At 42.4% G+C, this 19,318-nt stretch overlaps 1 protein-coding gene across 3 annotated transcripts in view; it reads right to left on the bottom strand.

Annotated features, from left to right (window-relative positions):
• ZNF516 (zinc finger protein 516) overlaps nucleotides 1-19,318 on the bottom strand; it is a 121,879-nt gene that overhangs the window by 97,660 nt on the left and 4,901 nt on the right. Inside the window, exon 1 of one of the 3 annotated variants that reach the window (XM_081205776.1) lies at nucleotides 9,918-10,257. The exons of 1 other annotated variant lie outside the window; for it this stretch is intronic. The gene's annotated coding sequence lies outside the window, so the exon portion shown is untranslated. Of the gene's footprint in view, nucleotides 1-9,917; nucleotides 10,258-19,318 lie in introns of those variants that run through there. One more of the 3 variants, XM_081205778.1, reaches the window with a different exon arrangement.

Genomic DNA, 19,318 nt, shown 5'->3' with positions numbered 1-19,318 from the left:
ATTTGAAATAAGTCAGTTTCATAGCTGAAGGCTTGTAGTCTTTATCCATTTAACAATTTGAACATAAACTCCTTACAAATGGCCCTAAATATATTAAAACTATACCTTGCTTTTCTCAATAAATATTCAGAACCAAACAACCGTTTGAGGTGAAAGCTATCGCTATTGCATTAAGCAAATTAACAATGCAAATGAAAGTATTGTCCTAGGTATCTTTAATTACAACAAAGAGACAAAACATGTATCAAGGTCCAGGCATGTCCCACACATATGTTACACTGGGCTCACTCCCAAATTAATGGCCATAGGATTGCAGCCTAAAATATATGTTAAGTAGATACAGTGACCAGATAATTTTAATGGTTCTAAAATTTCCTGTTTCCAGACACCTTCAGTGGTTTTCAATATTTATGCCTGTTACAAAATGTGCTAAATAAGCATAACTACTACTGGGTGCATACTGCAATTACATAAAGATCCATTGTAACCATTTTGCCATAAGATGCCCATGCGTCCTAAAGAGAAGTCTTGCTCCCACACACTAGTTTTCAATTCTGAACAGTTCCTGTGAAGCTGACAGAATTACTTCTAACTTTCACTGTTCCATAGTGCTAGAATGGCTTAATCTAAGCATACCATGAACATCTTGGGAAGGAGAGAAGAGCTGAGCAAAAGGCCCAGTACAGTGGTACCTCAGGTTAAGAACTTAATTCGTTCTGGAGGTCCGTTCTTAACCTGAAACTTTTCTTAACCTGAGGTACCACTTTAGCTAATGGGGCCTCCCACTGCCACCGCGCGATTTCTGTTCTCATCCTGAAGCAAAGTTCTTAACCCGAGGTACTATTTCTGGGTTAGTGGAGTTATTTGGGGGGGGGTGTATTTTTTCCCCCTCATTCACTTTGTGACTTACGAACAATACTGAATTTATGAAGCACTCCTAACTTGTGACCATATCATCCAACAAATTAAAAGATCTGTTTATGTGACCTTCCGATCGGCAAGCCCTAGGCTCAGTGGTTTAGACCACAGCGCCACCCACGTCCCCATCAGGGCTTACTTCCAAGTAAACATGCGTAGGATCAGGCTGTGAGGCAGGTCTTATAGGCCTCGCAGGATTCCTATAGGCGCTGCATAACTTTACAGTAGACACATGCAAAAATAAGCAAGGAATACCTTTATTCTATCCTCCTTCCCCTTTTAAAAATAGTAATGTGCCTATCTCTGGCTACTTGCCGTAATGTCTATGCTCTGCCTCCACAGTTGGCCAAAATAAGACTTCCAAATAACACTTGCTGGAGACCACAGGAGAGGAAGGTGCTCTCATGCTCAAATTCTGCTTCCTAGTCTCCCACAGGTTAGCCACTGTGAGAAGCGAATGCTGGATTAGCTGGGCCCTTGGCCTGATGCTATTATTATGCTCTTAGGAAACTTACAGCTTTTCAGCCAAATCTTTGTTTATTCAAAGTAAAATTAGTCCTAAAACTATTTAATTGGGAGTAAACCACACTGAATGCAGTAGGGATTGCTTCTGAGCAGACATAGGGTTGCACTATCATGCTTGCTTAAAGACCGATTAGCCATCCTCCTGACTCCCCTTAACACTTATTCAGAAGGTCCATTCATTTAAATGGGATTTACTCCAAATTATGTGGACTTAGGATAACAGCAAGCAATTGATGCATATATTAGGTTCTTAGGGTACTAAAACTTTTCCAGATTTATTTTCTGTACATTTGATTTCAGGTAAGCTGACACAAGGAGAGGGCAGATTAGACAAGAGGTTGTGAAAGACGGAAAGAGATGCATTCATAAAAGAGGACAGAAAAGGGGGTGGAACTGCAGGGAGTTGGAGTAAGCACAGAACTGCGACTTTTAATCGTTCATCGTTGATTTGGAATGAAAATTAATTTTAGTTGCTTTTTAAAGAGACTGCAAAATGGAAAGACTTTGCAAACTAAATGAAAAAGGTGTTTTGGAGTGACAACTATATGTTACTTCAGTGAAGGAGAATATGATGAGTTCCTTCACACTTCATCATCCAACAAAGGGGCAACAACATCCTGTTGCCTCCTATGATAAATTCTGAGGGTGAAATGCTGTTCATTTTGATCTCAGGCAAGTTGACCTTCCGAAGGGGCAAGAGTCACAGAGAGGTGAGTTAAAGGTGGCAGAGAAGGTGACACAAGATGGAAGAAAGTGAGCACAGTAAAAGGAAAGCGAAAGAGAGAGACAGAAAGGCAGATGAACGGAAACAAAAAGAAGGTGAGAGAAAGGGTAGAAATATTTGAGTAGGTAATGGAAATGTAGAAGAAGGCATGAGCAGAGAGAGAGGCAGCAGGCAGATAGCTGGTGACAGAAAGGATCGTGAAAGAAGATGAGATGATAGCGAGTGACAACAAAGGAAGCGCAAGGGGGAGGCAAAGATGGAGGACAGAAAGTGCACATAGGTAGGCAGAGAAAAAGTCACCAGAAGTGACAGGAAAAGGAGGGAAGTGGTGAAACTTATGGAAAGGAACAAAGTGAGAGAAAGGATTTTTTGGTAAAATAATGCAATAGTAATGCTCAATGCTAGCCACAGGCTTAGACAAGACTGTCAGAAATTTGCAGCTATTTTAAAAGGTTGAAAGGTTTGACTTGCAATACTGCACATGAAATACTGGCTCATGTGTACTGAAAAAATATGCATGTCAGCACCTCAGTGTGTGATATGCGGTGAGATGCTAGCACTACTAAGTATAAATCAAAAGTTAAAATGTAGAAGTGGGCCATATTCCTGTCTGGGAGTCAGAGGTGGGTCTCAGGTCTCGACTAGTTGAAGAGCACTGGTCTAATCCATGTTGTATTGCAGTTCTAGAGGAGAAGCTTCTGACACTGACTGGATAAGCTAGGCTAAAAATAAAGCTAGCTTGCAAAACATCATACTGTGTTAAAGCCATTACCTCATAGTTAAGAAGCAATAAATTCACAAATCATACAGAAAAAAACATGTGTACTATTACTATTGAGTAATAAGTTATTTGGCAGCTACTTAATAAATTCTCACCCCCCACTCCTTGTTCGAAGCACATCTCAGAACATAAGAACGTGCCTTGAGAGTGCTGGCATAAACAACGGTTGCTGTAATCAAACTTCAAGAATACACGGATAAATCAGCAATAGAAAATGTGTTCTCGGGAGTCAAATAGCCATGCAGATCTCCAGCGAAAGGCATGAAATTACAATAAAAAGCAACATGGATATAATTAAAACTAGGCTACCATCTGCTTGTAGAATAACTATTATATTGGGCACTACCTCTGAAAAGGCAGTGCGCCTCAAACAGGAAGCTCAGTTCACTGACTATGAGACAGGGCACTTGCTGGATGTCAAATGCCCAATGAAGTCAACACTTGCACCGAAACCACGCTAATGTAAGTTATGACAGTGTGAACAATTCAAAAATGGTTCACTCTGATCATTTAACATTTACACTGTAAAGCTCTAATTGCACGATTTCCCATTAAAAATAATTAAGCATGCAAAAAGAGGAGGTTAAAGTAAACATAAACAAAGACCAACAGCCCAGACCTATGCGGGCTACTCTGAAGTAGATTATACCACATCCAGTGCAGTTCATTCCCACATTAAGTCTGCACAGGACTGTAAACATATTCTCTTTGCACCACTGCAAAACTGTCATGCCAACAGAATAACGAAGATTACGCCGACTGAGTGGAGATCAGAGTTTTGCCATAAGTGAGTCATAACAGTTTAACCTAGCACTGAAAATGTATAAACATTTACAATATGTAAGGTGTCTGCTCTGAAAAAGGAATGTTGCTCCAAGGTACAAACATTTACAGCATACTGAAGAAGTTGACTAAAATAAATGAGACTTTCTTCTGAATTTTGCTATCTGGCCATTAATTTTCCAGATTCAACATTTAACATTTATTTATTTTTTGCAATGTCAAACCAAAATATTACAAATCTCCAGCTATCGCTGCTCAAAGGTGATTCAATATAGTCCTGTGCACTCACAAAGACACTCAACTCTCTTTATCAAAAAAGTTACTTCACGCCAGTGGTGAGGTGGGCAGTGTCAACCCACACAGGATCTCATTTCTCCCTTACAGGAGAAGTCAGTTTTGAGATCGTCCCCTGAAGAAAGGAAGTACAGTGGTACCTCGGGTTACATACACTTCAGGTTACATACGCTTCAGGTTGCAGACTCCGCTAACCCAGAAATAGTACCTCGGGTTAAGAACTTTGCTTCAGGATGAGAGCAGTGCAGCAACAGCGGGAGGCCCCATTAGCTAAAGTGGTACCTCGGTTTAAGAACAGTTTCAGGTTAAGAACGGACCTCCGGAATGAATTAAGTACTTAACCTGAGGTACCACTGTATATGTTCCAAAAGCACCCATACAATTAGGCACTTCCAGAGAAAAACAGTTATTTTCCCTCTGCTTTTTATGCCACTCTCACAATCTGAGAAAGACATATGTATACCTTATGTATGTATGTATGTATACATATGTATATAAGGCATACGTATACCTTCAGGAATGCCAAAGTCAATTCCAGAGCCTTCCCCATCATGATACAAGTAAAGACTTGCTCTCTTAACAGCAGTTCTGGAGCCTGTTCCAGAATTCCCAAACGGTTTCCCTTCAGATATTTTGAACTACAACTTCCATCAGCTCCAGCATGAATGGCCCGTGGTCAGGGATGACAACAATTGCAGTCCAATACATATGGAAGGCACACAGCCAGAGAAAGCTGTTCTATTTTAACTATTACATTAATGGTAATAATCAGTGCTATTTTTCTAGAAAAAGTGGTGCTGGAACTTGGCCACGGACACTTCCTTCATGACAATGGAGCCCCCTGAGAGGTGCCGGAACTGAGTTCCTGTGAGTTCCCCCTGAAAAGAAAGCTCTGGTAATAATTTCAGCCATAAAATGGGGTTAAGAAAGCACTTGCATATTTCTGAACATCAGAAGTAGTCCGTAGTTGGTCATCATTGTCAGAAGCAATGCATTACAATAACAGGTGTCAATAGCTCTTGCAATGGATGCAAGCAGTTGTTGCCTTCCATGTAAGCGAAAACACACACATCCAATGACACCAAATTGCATGGCTCTGTCAAAAATGTGAACAACCTTTTTGACAAAAAACACAAGAACCAATACTAATTACTGCTCCCGAGAAGAAATACATCGCAGTTTGAAGCATGTAAACATATTTTTGAAAAAATTACCATTGAAATGCAAAGGTTTGGACAAGGTCTTTCTAAACAGCCAGATGCTATTACAGCTTCTTGTGTTGGAGTTAAGATTAAGGCAGATCAGTGCTACAAATTTACTTTCCTACCAAACAGGTAGTATTACAAAGTACCCAATCTTGAAACAACCTGGATATATGGATAGAAAGCATTAAGCAAGTGCTTAATTTATTTAATTCAAAACAGTGAATAAGATGAAACCCTGGTTACATTAAACCACAACAGGTCCTTTCACAACACAGTGCAAGATAGTAATCTTGAATATGATATTAACAGAGTGTGTGCAGCCATTAGTGCAGTCTCACTTATGACTTCATATGGATGGATTAGATGTAAACAGCCCTAAAATCTCTTGCATTACACTGTTTGGACAGAACAACAAAGGACTGACACTCTGCATCTGAACAGATCATGACAACATATAGAAGAACTAAAAGAGCAGTTTCTGTGTCCTTGAACAGGGTCATGAATGCCTCTCTCAAATTGGCCTATCTGACAAATGAAAAATAATGCTGCTTTTGATTTCTCCTTATTTGGTTCTGATATTGTTGTTATTCTGGTAACTCTCAGAAGTAGAAGATATGGGAGAGACATATAGAGGTGCATTCAACTAACTTTTGCTTAGATCTGACCCATTGAAATTAAGTTCATCAGGGTTATTAATTTCAATAGGTCTGCTCTGAGTAAAAGTTAACTGAACACAACCCAGATACAGTGTGTGTGTATATATGTTGTAAATTGCTTCCTTGATGCCTCACAGGAGAAGATTAAAAAGTGAAATAAATAAATAAATACAATATTAGCACCTGAAAGTGTACAGATTGCTCATTTATGTCAAGTGAATTATGCCTTCCACACCTCAGAATAAAATAAGCCCTGAGATGTTGGAATAAAATTTGAAGCAAAGATTTAGAACGCCGTGGTTCTTTTGATCTGTTCTTTGCACTGATATTGGGTCTTCTTAAATCGTAAGAGACATACTTCTGGATTTCTTTCTTATTCTTTTTTAATGAGATGATATTCACTGACACATATGTAGGTACTGTGGCAGATTTAAATGTTACTGCAATCACCACAGGACCTGAATAAAAACCTGCCATCTAGAACCAGTAAACCACAACAGGTTGTTGCAGTCACATACCTAGTACTAGGGCAAGCTTACATCCCCTTCTGCCTTCTTCAGAAGTGTGTCTGGCACAGTACTGTCCATACTGACTGGAAGCAGTTCCCTGAAGTTTCAGGCAAGGGGACATTGCCAGCCCTACCTGGATTAAAACAGGGACCTTCTGGTTTCAAAGCAGATGTTCTACCACTGAGCTGCAACTCTTACCAAACTCCAGCAGCCAACCAAGATACCTTCTGGAGCATCAGTAAGATCATTATATATAACAGGTCAAGAAGTCAACAAAGAAAACAATGGTTATTCCTGGACTGACCTAGTCAAGTATCAGATAAGAATGGCTGAGATCCTTTAAGGGCACTTGCTGCTAACAACCACACATTATCTCACTGCTCATAGAGGTGCTCCTGAGAAGCTTCTCTAGGAGACTATTGAAGTGAAGGGTAGAGGGAGACCTCGCTGTTGCTTTCTTGCCCCATCAGCAGTATTCATTGGTCGAGGCTACACTTCCTAGGAAATCAGTTGAACTTGTTCAGACCTCTGAATAAACATACAAGCTTATGTGTCATTATGATCATGTTGTGCATATAGATTGCAGACCAACCTGTGTATACAGTCCTGCCTCGGTTGTCGGATGTAATCCATTCTGGAAGACCGTTTGACTTCCAAAACATTCAACAACCAAAAACTGAAAGCGGAAGCCTCAATACAATAGTGAAACTCAAAGGGGAAGGCATGTAGCACGTTCGGCTTCTGAAAATCATTCGAAAACCAGAGCAGTTACTTCTGGGTTTTCAGCATTTGGGAGCTGAAACATATGATAATGGAGGCATTTGGGAACCGAGGTTTGACTGAATCCACTTGGAAGAAAGGCCCTGTTGTGCTCAGTGAGGCTTACTCCTAAGTAAGTGTGGTTACAACTCTGGAATTACTGCAGGTGCAGAGCCAATGAAAAACTTGCAAAGCAGCCTGCTTCCCAAGAAGATAAACTTTCCACCACTGAAAACATGTGAATTATGCATTTTTCCATTTTGAATGATTTTAATAACTATCCATACATTGCATAGCCACAGAGACCCATTGCACATCCCTGTAAAAAGCTGCATCTGACGCCCCAACCAATTTATGCTACTGGGTTATCATCTGGTTAGTGATTACAAACCGTTCCCATGCCTGATAAAAGGAAAATTAACAGCTAAACATATAAAATGCTTAAGTTGTGCACCCTGATTTAAAACGTTGTTCTCCACTAATGATCCTTTTTGAGTTATCATTGCTTATTTTTGAATTATCACGGCTTTGTTTTTCTTGACACATATAAAACACACCCCGAATGCCAATTCACAAAGCATCATTAATTTAGGGAATTCACTGCCAAAAGATGTGGTGATGACCACTAGCTTGGATAACTTCAGAAGATTAGGAAAATTCATGGAGGATACGTCTATCAATTGTTATTAGATATGATGGTTTTATAGAACCTCCATGTTCAAATGCAGCATACCACCAAATGAAAAATGCCAGTTCCTGAACACCTACTGCCTTCATATGGGTTTCTTAGAAGCATTTGTTACGCTACTGTGGGAAACAGAGTCTGATCCATTAGGGCTCTTTCTTTTGTTCCTAATGTTGTGCATGCCAGATTTGAAGAATATACTCATTTATAAAAGGGAGGCGGGTGGCGCTGTGGGTTAAACCTCAGCGCCTAGGACTTGCTGATCGCATGGTCGGCGGTTCGAATCCCCGCGGCGGGGTGCGCTCCCATTGCTCGGTCCCTGCGCCTGCCAACCTAGCAGTTCGAAAGCACCCGTGGGTGCAAGTAGATAAATAGGGACCGCTTACCAGCGGGAAGGTAAACGGTGTTTCCGTGTGCGGCTCTGGCTCGCCAGATGCAGCTTGTCACACTGGCCACGTGACCCAGAAGTGTCTGCGGACAGCACTGGCTCCCGGCCTATAGAGTGATATGAGCGCACAACCCTAGAGTCTGGCAAGACTGGCCCGTATGGGCAGGGGGGGTACCTTTTACTCATTTATAGTTGCCATCAACTTTGAATTTGAGCTTTATCTAAACAAATCTTCACCTGTATGCATTAAATATAATCTAATAAAGTGTTCAAATGATTCAGTATTTAAGAAAACAAAAACAAAACCCTGCTGGTGGTGTATATAGCTTTCAGGGATTAAGGCCCTGCAAATGAATGAGAGGCCTCTTAACTTCATCTTTCACATGGTCTAAGGTCTAAATAAAGGCATGCCTAAAATTAAATGACTCAGAGTAAAACAAACAGAACTGAAGATCACTTTATTACTCAGAGTTTACTCAAGATGGCTATGGCAGTAACTCTTGTGAAACTGAAGACGCCTCCTTGAATAACTGAGCTCTAGTACTAATTATGCCACAAATGTTCCTATGCGAGCTCAGCCTCCAGTTTTATTAGAAAACCCATACATTACTCCATTCCCTCTCTCCTACCAATCTGACAGAGAGCGTTCAATTATATATATATATGCAAGTATCAACATGACATCTTTCAGATTTTGATAGGATACAATTAAACATCATACTGACAGAAAAGGAAGCAACCTCGCAAAACAAGCTTCTCTTCTCCCTTACACAAACACAAGAAGATATTATGTATATAGCCGCTGGAATATTTATGTTTCAGAGCAATAGTCATCCTGTGGACTGAGCTGAAGGGCTGTTTCTGTTTTTATTATTTAGCTGAGACACATCATGGGTTGGGAAAACATTTCGTGGGATTTGTTTCATCTCTAAATTCAGCCGCTGATTACACAGCAGAGGAAGCCTGCCATTCCATGCTTACAACAATGTAAGGCCTGATGTCAACTTTTCAACTCCTTTGTAAGTTGTTAAGGCCTTACAACTCCGGAGAACACTCTGTGCAGACCTCCCTCCCCAGTGATTAAGATGCAACATGACTTAACAACAACAACAGCGACTAGTCTCTCCCATTTCAATGAACGAATGCATATTTGAGTCAATACGCACGGGCTTTGGATTCTAAGCCACCCACTTCTCTGAAAAAGCCCAGAACAAGAATGAGAGTTCATCTAAGACCTGCAATCCGCGATCCATCCTTCTCCCTTTGTTATGCAGACCTGCGCTTGCCTTCATCTCACGCCCAAGAAATACATCTGGGTTGCTAAAGTTTCATCTCTTTCCAGACTCGAGTGAGGATCTCCTGTTTGGGAAACCACCACCACCCAGTTTCCCCAGTACCCTCTTTCCCCAAGGAAAGCTTCCCAGCGATTGGAGGCGGTGGGGTGGGGTGGGGTGGGGGGTGCAGGCGACTAATCCCCCGCTGTGCGGCATCTTAACTATTTATCTACATCTGTGCATGCTGCATATTTCCTTTCCACCCAGCCAGCCAAACCATTGCACCTCATGCTTTGCCTCCTCCCTTTTAAACACTTGTGCAACAATTGCTGCGCTCGCCACGCCTTGCGACGCTCCCTCGCTGCTCTCCCTTTTCCACAATAACAAAACTCAAGTTGAAAATAGAAAGCAATTACCTCCCGAGTCAGTGTCCTCCGCCAACCGGAGCCCCACATAATCCAAGGGGGCAGCGCTCTAACCTCCAGAGCTGCTTGCTTCTCCTCCTCCAGAAATTGAGCCTCGCCTGGTTTCTCAGGGGCTGCAGCGGTCTCCCCCCCCCCGCCCACCTCCACTTTTCTTTTCTTTTGGGTAGCGCCTTGACAAATCCTTTCTCTCTCTCTTTTTCTTTTTTTGCCTTTGTTAAGGGTTAGAAGTTGAGCTGTGCCTGTTCTCTCTCTCCCTCCCTCTCTCTCTCTGCCTCTTTCACTTCTTGTATTACAGTTACATGGCTGTGTGACGTTTCTGGCTACAGAAAAAGGGGGAGAAAACAACTGAGGGTGAGAGCCGCCTGCCAGGGCGAAGCTCCTCCCTTCTTCGCCTCTCTGCTGCTTTCCCCTCCCTCCTTCCTCCAGACTAACGCACAGCAACAAGCTGCTTTTGGGGTGGGGGGTGGAGAGGAAACAGAGCTCTGTCCTTCACAGGTATAATCTCTGCCGTCCCCCAATCCTTGCAGCTCCAAGCCCCACTCAAAAATCTCAAACATCAGTTATTATCCTGATTATTACCAGTGTTGGGTTGTCGGAGGGTTTTTTTTTTTGCTTCTCCTGGGATAGTTAATTGTAGTCCCAGAATATAATAAAAGCTGACACTGCCACAGTGGATAGGGCAGAGCAAAGACACTCCTGCTATGCTGCTGCACCTTGAAACGACCCTACCTTTCTCCCACACTGGTGCCAATGTCGCTGAGGGGGTCTGTCAGGCATGTCTGTAGTAGTTCTCAGAAATAATCCTAAAAGTGCACTTCCCCCTACGCATGGTTGCTCAGGAGGAAGTCCCGTTGCGTTCGATGGGTTAGCGTACAGAGGACAGAAGCCTCGGCCTCCGACCCTAGGCTGTGCATTCTGATTCAGAAGATGTTCTACTGGAGGAAAAAATAGGGTTTACTTCTGGCTTACGCATGCATAGGATTGTGCTTGTAAGTGCACTTTTGAACCACTATTTCTGTGCATACAGAGCAGAAAGCAGAACCTATATTTCAGCCAAGTAGGTTTTCCCTTTTTGCATGGCAGATGTGGGAAATGTAAATATGCTTAAACAGGCTGGTCCAATGGAGGTTTTTACACACACACACCCTGCCCCAGAAGCCCCAGGGATTTCAGCAGAACTTTCTCTCAAGAAGTGCATAAGTCTACACCAGTGTGGTGTAGTGGCTAAAATGTCGGACCTGGAAGACCAGTGTTCAAATAATTGTTTGGCTACGAGACTTACCAAATGACCGTGGCCAGTCGGACTCTTGGTCTGACCTACCGAACAGGGTTGTTGTGAGAGGCAACTGTTATGCCACCTTGAGCTTCTTGGTGGAAAGGTGTGATATAAATGTAATTATGAATAAATGGATATACATAGGGCCTTTTTTCAGCTGGAACTCACCAGAACTCAGTTCTGGGCAACTCTCAGATGGGCACCATTGTAATTATAAGAGGACAAGGGAGGCACTCATGGTGAGCCCCAGCACCTCTATTTCTGGAAAAATAGCACTAGGTATACATTTGGCTATTGGTGTCAAGCAGGAAAACAGACACCACCACTGCTTACACCACATGGCCTGAAAGCTGCCATGGCTTGTTCTGTAACATGAACAATGTTCTTGCTAACACCACAGTGTGTAACAATGGGTGCACGCCTGACCTAATAAAACAGAGGGGACTGGTGACATTGGAGTTTGAGGGGTGAGGACTATATTCAGTTACTGCTCGCCTATGGCAACTAGCTGCTGAAATATTGATAGATCTCCCCCACCCACTCTGGTCCCAGGTTGAGATGGAGAGAACAAATAGGAGGAAACGATTTAAAAAATAAATAAATCTGGTTCTTAAAACTATGCCGCTGAATAGCAAAATGTTCCTCATGTGAGGTTTTGTCCTCTTTAAGTTACACTCTTTTTTTTCTTTTTCAAAAAGTTAAATATATGGCTGCCAAGTGAGTTAATGAAAAACCCTTTGGTAGTTAACTCATTTAGCATAGCAGCTATGAAATAAAGTATGTGGCACAAGGCCAAAGCATAAAGGACTCTTCTTTGAACCTACTCAGGTTTCTCTCTAACAAGAAATAGTTCTGACCATCTTCCGAAAGAAGTGGGCAGCTGGCTTCTAGACAAAAGGGTGAATTTAGGCCTTCAATTGTCCATCCTGCCCCTTCACCCAAATACAGATCATGGAAAAACCCAAGAAATCAACCATTTATCCTGGAAAGCACAGAAACCTCATTTGCCCCGAACAATCAATACACTAACAGGCAGTATGTTCCTCATACAAAACCAGAATCAATTATAATATTGATATAACAGGAAACAAATGAAATCGCAAAGCAAAGAATTTGCTAAGCACAAAGCAGGGAAGGATACATTGCAGCTATTCATTTTTAGGGTGCAATCGTATACTTGAGATTTACCGTAGGAACTGGCAAAGCCATGCTACGCAGGCAGAATGCCAGATGGGCCGTCGCCCTGACAGATATGTAGAGCACTCTGCCGGCAGAGCCGTTCCAGGATTAAAAAGGCCAACATCAGGCAGAGTCATGGGCCACACAGGGAAGAACTACAGACATCATATCCTACAATCCTTCAGTCCACAGGCACATCCCCATCAGTAGCACAATATTACATCAGTGCTCAGCCTATCACAAAGAATCCACACAAACAGCTGAGATATCAGTGGAAGGGGGGGATTTAATCCACCCCTGCATGGACAATCACTCCAGTCACATCCTCATGACAAAGCATAGGACCCATTCATAGCACACCATTAGTAAATAAACCCCACACAGAGACATCCTAAGTCAGCTGATAGGGTGCATGGAGCTATGTATCACTCTGATCCAATGTTAGAAACTTGGATATATAAGCTAGGCACCAAATGGCTCCTTAAATCAGGGTTACAGTTGCCAAAATGGAATGAAATGCGTTCCAGTTGTGCAGATAAAACCCCACAAATAAAATTCTAAAGGATGCACTGTTAGTATGTGAAAATAGGCAAGATCCAAGGATCCCCAGATGGTGGAGACATCAGGCACCAGGTGCCCGCACATCTTCACTTGGTTGCAAGTGACTGATAGCCAGGTGCAAAACACGCCTGGCGAATTTTGAACGCTGCTCTGATCTCATGTTGTGCCCGCTTACAGAGCTCACAAGGGAGAACTCTGATGATGGAAAAGATGACAAAAGTAGCAGTTTGCGCAAAACAGACAGACCTCACAACACACATGAGATCTTTCAGCCCACTGCCTAGAACCCTAGCAGGTAACTCACCATAGGGGTCCAAATTCCTATCACCAATTTCCACTCCATCCCACCAACGACTAAGTAAATAAAGGGGGGAACACATCCTGTAATGTATGCCTGCTTCAAGTGTCTCCCTCCACCACATCCCCTTTGCTATGTATGACTACATCAGTCTTGTCTAAACTGTACAGCTTTATTTATAGCAGCCGCACTGCCTGCTGCCTTTTACATGATGCTCTCCTGCCTCCCAACAAGGCTACCTGTTGGCAAAGGCCAGGCACTCCACTGCAACTATTGCCACTGCTGGTGAGACACTCAGGTGCACTTTTTCCTTACAAGATCACAACCTGGATGCATGGAGTAGGACAGGAAATGAGCACCACACATATGGGAGCCCACAAGAGGGAGGGCAGGAAGGCTGAGGAAGGAGCATGGGGTGAGCACTCAGGCAGCACCAGTCACTGCTCTCTCTCACCTGCTCACAAGCACCCACTGTGCCTCCCTCTACAGAGATTATGCTGGAGACCTGTTGGCTACTGCTTGATATTCTCTCTTCTCTTATTTTTAAAAAAATCATTTTATTGGTTTTTAGGTAAATATACACAGAACAAACAAGTAACAGTAAAAAACTGAATACAATATTTGTCTTTTCCTTGATCACCACAGCTACAGGATCCACCCCACTCCCCATTTTGCACTCATCATGATCAAAATCCACTCCATAACCTGCAACAGTGACCAGCATGCTCTCAGGGGTTCCTCGTTCTTGACCTGCAGAAAAGCTCTATTTCAGACAGATGCAACAGGTGAAGATGTCCTTAATATGGAGCTACTACCCTCATGTCTGTGTCAAGCCACTGTACAATCCCTGCTGGAGTGGCTAGTCAGACACACACACACTATGTACTTTCCTTCCAGAATCACCTCCATCCTGGATGCTGTTCAATAAGACTTTGTCATTATCATACATGTTGTTCCTTTGGGCTGTATCCAATACTAGTCTAACTCAGAGTAGACCCATTCAAATGAATACACAGACTTACATTGTACCATTGATTTCAGTGGGTCTACTCTGGGTAGGACCTAGCTGAATACAACCCTTTCCCTCTAGGTCTAGGAAATTGTAAAATGGGATCTTTCCATGGGCATAGCCAGGATTTTTGTTGGGGGGGGCAGGACTTTTGTGGGGAGGGGGCAGAACCAATGTGATTGGTCAGTTAGTTAAGTATTTCTATTGTTTTGCTTGATCTGGGGGGGATTCAGCTACCCCTGCCCCCCTTCGCTATGCCCATGGATTTTTCCCTAACCCCCTAGAAAAATCTGACTCAGGATGGTTCTCTAAAGGAGACAAAGAGCTTATGGACTCTGGCAGAGGCCTCCCCCCCCCCCACTGCCTGGACCCCGAAGGGCCTAACCTCTCAAGGTATGCAAGTGGGATGGGCATTGCTGCCATGGTGGGCGTAGGGGGAGTATCTTGCAAATCCACAGCCTAACATAATTGAAGCATAGTATAGGATTGCTCCTTCCATGAATGTGCTCATTGTGTGGTGTGGCATTCACAAAGTATGCTGCCTAACAGTCATGCTGTTGTGCCATGATGGTTAAATCTGACATTTGCTAAAGCGGACTTTTAAATTTAAATTATTTTTGAGCATTAAAAAAAAACAACCACTTGGTGCAGAAAGAGTCGAGAGGGCACTGCCTGATTCATTATTATTATTTGGCTACACAGCTGTCTGCTCTGAAAACCGTGAAGAAATCAAACAAGCATACACCCATTATGTTACGGAGGTGGTGTGAATCTGCAGTACCTTAAAGGCCAAAGAACAACAAAACCATCTTTAACAGCAATGGTCTTTTAAAGTGATATAAATAATCATTCTTGGATTGGAAATGGGTGGAATTTCGGACTTCCGGTCGGTGCCAGCGCTTAATGGCGGTCCTAGCTCCGAGCTCCGGAGAAGGACTGCTTCGCAAGTTCGGGTCTTACCCGCTACGGCAAGCGGGGGACCCCTAAAATCCCAGGCGCTGAAGCCTGAGAACAAGGAGACTCGGTGGGCACCTTCGCGCCCCCCGGTACCGTGAAAGAGCCTTTTTAAAGGCTACGGATCGACATCGGGAGTGAGCGCGGTGCTGAGAGTCGCTACCCAGCCTGCGAAGTGAAGCCGCGTCGCCATAAGCGGAGAGCGCCGATTTCTTCCTGAAAAGAAATTCGGACTGATTCCCCGTGAGTAAGAACTGAAAAATAACCGGGACTTTTTCAATTTTAAAAATTGGGCTAAAAACGGGGGAGATTTAAACAAAGGAAGTCTGCCTCCCCCCGACTGCATGAAAGTGAAAGCAACGGAGCTCTAAACCTGCATCCGTTTAAATCCGTCCTTTGATCAGCTAAACCGGACATTTAAACCTTTGATCTCCCCTCTAGCAAGCAGGGCAGAGGGGAGGCGAATCTGACCATTAACTGCATGACTTATTTGGAGGAAAAAAACCTCTGCTGTCTCATTTGCTTGAAAGTACGAAACGGTCTGCCTTCTTAGTACACTGAACTGACTTTTCCCTGTGAAGTGATACTTTGATACAAAGTTTCCACACTGCCTGACTATTGCATATTATAAGAAGAAACAGTATAAATTGGGCAACTGTGGCAATTTGAAGTTACAAGTATTTAGTAACATTGACTTTGACTGTGTTAATCTCCCTTTTTCTCACTTTTTGGATTGTCTCCTTTGTTTTGGTACTTGGAAATTTCGCTCTATGGCCATTTTGATTTGCTCCCTCTAGAGGATAAAGTAAAGTTTGGCACGGCTTAAGACAGTGGAATTTTCCAAGGGAGAACAAATCCCGTGGGAATTGACCTTGACATGAGTGGCCCACAAGAAGAGATAGTCACAAGAGCCAAGATCAAGCAACAACAGCAACAACAACAGTTGCAGCTGCAACAGGCAAAGAAAAGAGGCTCAATCTCAGGCGCAACAGCCGGATCAGCAGGAACAACAGGTCAAGACAAAGGAGCAGCCGTTTCTATGGAAGCTGTGACAGAGGCCCTGCTCAAGATAAACCAAACCCTGGAGTCTTTGACAAAACAGACTTCAGAGAACACACAAAAATTAACAGAAATATCAGCAAGATTAAACCAGAATACAGAATCTATAAATAGATTGGTAGAGGAGAACGCCACCACGCGCCAAATTGCCGAGGAGGCCAAAGCCACTGCCGGAGAGACACAGGAGAAGCTAGAGCCGCTTGCCAAGAAGGTCTACGAGCATGATGCAACTTTGGCCTTGTGGGAGTTACAGAGGAAAGAGAGAAATTTAAAATTAAGACTGATTCCGGAGAACGAAAGAGACAGCCTTGTGGAATACTTGACACGGGAGTTTGCGGAAAGTTGGGACCTTGAGGAAGACGAATTTAAAATTACGACTGCCTTCAGATTGGGTAAAAAGCAAGATAGAAAGACACCGAGAGACTGCTTGATTACACTCAGATCCAAGGAGGAAAGAGACAAAATATTAGGATTACACTTTGAAAAGGCCCTGCAAATTGGAAATTCAGCTGTACAGATCTTTAAAGACATCCCAAAATACATTTTGGATTTAAGAAACTTTTACAAGGACTTGGTTCTCTTGCTAAAGAAGAACACTATTCGATTTAGGTGGGAGTTTCCACAAGGACTGTCATTTGACTTCAAGGCAAAGAAAGTGAAAATAAAGACAATTCAAGATAAAGACAAATTTTTGGCAAGATACCAGGAGGATTTACAGAAGGGGACTGTGGACGTACTTGCAGAACAGAGGAGAGCACTGGACATCCTGAATCTCTCGTTTGGACAAAAACCACCACCATCAGAAGAAGAGCAACAACTTGGAGCTGTTGGAGGAGCCTTAAGAAAATAACAAGATGGCTCTGCAATTCCTTAGTTGGAATTGTAATGGGCTCAATGGGCCTTTGAAGAGAAGACAAGTATTTCATATATTGAATAAAGAACAATTGGACTTGATATGCTTACAAGAAACTCACATAACCAGAGCCCACAGGAGATTACTTTCAAATAAAAGGCTAGGACAAGAATTTATTTCATCAGACAAAGTCAAGAAGAGAGGAGTTGTAATATATGTGAAGGAGAAATGGGCTCCAAAAATGATATTCAAAGATGAACAAGGGAGATATCTGGCTGTGGAGATACAAGTACAAGAAGAAAAATTCTTAGTTGTTGGAATTTATGCACCAAATGAAGGCAAATCTGACTTCTTTAAGAGACTTCATGAAACTTTGACGGAATATTTGGATTACAATATGATAATCATGGGAGACATGAATGGCGTGGTCTCCACTAATATGGACAAGGCACAAAGACTAACAGTCACTAAAGAAGGGAGACTCCCTAAGACTTTTTTCGAAATGACAGAAAACATGGACTTGATAGACATCTGGAGAACAAGGAACCCTCTGGAGAGAGAGGGAACCTTTTTCTCCCAAGCAATGATGACCTGGACCAGAATTGACCAAATCTGGGTTACTAGTGGACTGGCTCCAAAGATTAAGAAAGTGGAAATCTGCCCAAAAACTTGCTCCGACCATAACGCCGTGAAGATGGAGATGAAACTCACAATAACTGGTCAATTTAGATGGAGAATGAATGACACCCTCTTTCGAGATAAGGAGATTCTCACGAAGGCCCAAAAGACCCTAAAAGACTATTTTGAAATAAATTTGAGGACCGACGTGGAGAAAAGAGTGATCTGGGATGCAAGTAAAGCGGTTATGAGAGGATTTTTGATTCAACAAAATTCAATAAAGAGGAAAAAACAAAATGAGAAAAAAGAGAAGATCTTGGAAATGATAAAGGAAGGAGAGAGGAAATTAAGAACAAAACCAAAGTCTCAGGACATTTTAAGAGAGATCAAGTTATATCAAACTCAATATATGGAATTGATGAACCAAGAGATTGAATGGAAGATAAAGCAAATGAAGCAAAAAACTTTTGAATCAGCAAATAAATGTGGTAAACTTTTGGCATGGCAATTGAAGAAAAGGCAGAAACTAAATACAGTTACAAGCCTAGAGGTGGATGGAAAGAACATATCTAAACCCAATGAAATCAGAAATTGCTTTTTAAGTTATTTCAAAAAACTCTACACTCAAGGCCCGCAAAATGAAGAAGATATAGACAAATTCCTTGGAAGATATGGATTACAAAACATCTCTCAGCAAAGTAAGATGGACCTGAACCAGAGAATCTCAGAACAAGAGATAGAGGCTGCCATTCAGAATATGCAACTGGGTAAATCTCCGGGACCAGATGGACTGACTTCTAGATACTACAAATCGCTGAAGGAATGGTTGATTCAACCATTAAGAGAAGTTTGTAATGAGATCCTTGAAGGAAAAAGGGCACCTGAATCGTGGAAAGAGGCATATATTTCACTCATACCAAAGTCAGAGACTGAAAAGACCCAACTCAAGAACTACCGCCCAATATCATTGCTCAATGTGGATTACAAAATTTTTGCAGACATTTTGGCAAAAAGACTCAAAAGAGTTTTGATGGAGATGATTCATAAGGACCAAGCAGGCTTTCTCCCTAAAAGACACCTGGCAGACAATGTAAGGAATGTTATAGACATTCTGGAAAAGCTAGAGGTGAATATAAACACTAAAGCAGTATTGATCTTTGTGGACGCGGAGAAAGCCTTCGACAATATTTCTTGGAGTTTTATGAAGAAGAACCTTCATAGGATGGGGGTAGGCCGGGGTTTTGAGAATGGTATGGCTGCAATATACTCTGAACAAAAAGCCAAACTGATTGTAAATAATGTTGTGACTGAGGAACTTAAGATAGAAAAAGGAACACGACAGGGGTGCCCGATTTCCCCATTACTCTTTATTTCAGTTCTGGAGGTGTTGCTGAATATGATAAGAAATGACCAGCAGGTTAAAGGTGTGCAGGTCGGAGCTAAACATTACAAGTTAAGAGCGTTCGCAGATGACTTAGTATTGACTTTGCAAGAGCCAAACACTAGCACGAAAAAGGTATTAGAAATAATACAACAGTTTGGCCAGGTAGCTGGATTTAAGTTGAACAAGCTAAAAACCAAAGTT

Source organism: Podarcis bocagei, assembly GCF_964188305.1.
Source record: "Podarcis bocagei genome assembly, chromosome: 8".
In the NCBI taxonomy this organism is placed as follows: domain Eukaryota; kingdom Metazoa; phylum Chordata; class Lepidosauria; order Squamata; family Lacertidae; genus Podarcis; species Podarcis bocagei.
This window is presented reverse-complemented; position numbering and strand designations above follow the sequence as displayed.